The sequence below is a fragment of the Theobroma umbraticum genome, unplaced genomic scaffold (assembly GCF_002168275.2).
Source record: "Theobroma umbraticum cultivar Fairchild unplaced genomic scaffold, ASM216827v3 scaffold_130.0, whole genome shotgun sequence".
NCBI lineage: Eukaryota > Viridiplantae > Streptophyta > Magnoliopsida > Malvales > Malvaceae > Theobroma > Theobroma umbraticum.
In genome coordinates, this window is record NW_018397264.1 from 51,369 (window position 1) to 52,523 (window position 1,155).

Sequence of the window (1,155 nt, forward strand, 5' to 3'; positions counted from 1 at the left end):
ATAATTTAAAAAATTTTTAAAATATTATTCTGTCTATCTATGAAGTATTGCTATTTGAGAAAAAAGACTGGAATAATGTTTTATGAAAAATGCATGTATTTATTATTAAATCAAATATTGAGATATCTCTTTATACTATAAATAATACTACTAGCAATATTAAATTACATGAATTAATTTACTTAAAAAACTCAAACTATAATATCAATGCCTTTTCGTTGTTCAACAACTCTATTTATGCATATTACGAAGCTACATCTCATTAGAACGTATTACATTTTGCTTGTGGTTTTAACTTGAAAATGGAATGCTTTATCAAACCTGACCCAAATTTCCTGTATGTGAAGGCTAAGGAAAGCACCTGATTCCGCAGCCGGTGGAAGGTGAATTTCTATGAGTTCAACAGATTAGACACGTTTAATGCATTCGGATTTCTTCACTGTATGATTCTCAATAATTGATAGGAAACTGCAATTAAGTTCAGATGAACTAGAAAAATGTGATTAAGCACATTTAATCAATTCTGATTTTTTTTTCCACTGTAAGATTCTCAATAATTGATAGTAAAATGATTAAATAAATGGGGTGTAAATCTTAAATAGAAACCATATCATGACTTTTCATATTTCAAAAAAGAACTTAAATGCCTAAAGTCTGCTGATAAGAAAACTTAAAGCAAGCACTTCCCCCCACGCCCCTTGCTTTCAAGTTCCACGTTTTAATGCAGTGTTAAATCCGCGTCGATTGAATATGTGATGGTGCAAATGCCAGAAAACGTAAACAGGATTATGTCTCCAATTTCTACCCATTTGCTTACCTCTTAAGCATTGAGGAATAGAACCCCACCTGATTATCCCTTCCTTTGATTGTTTACAGATTCCAAGATTCATAAAAACAAATATGTTTGCATCGCTTGCAATCTTCAACATGTACCCCCATATTCCCCAACTTCCCACATTCATCTTCCTCCTCTCCGGGCTGCTTAACTTCCAATCTAACCCTTCCTCTAAGCCAAGTCCCTCGGGAATAAAATCAGAAGGGGCTGTCTACGGGCCCTCTACTTGGGGTCAAATCTTTCACACCAGAAATACGATCAAAGAACCTCTATTTCCTCCTAGTTGCCGTCCACCAAATGCCAAACAAAATCATTAATTT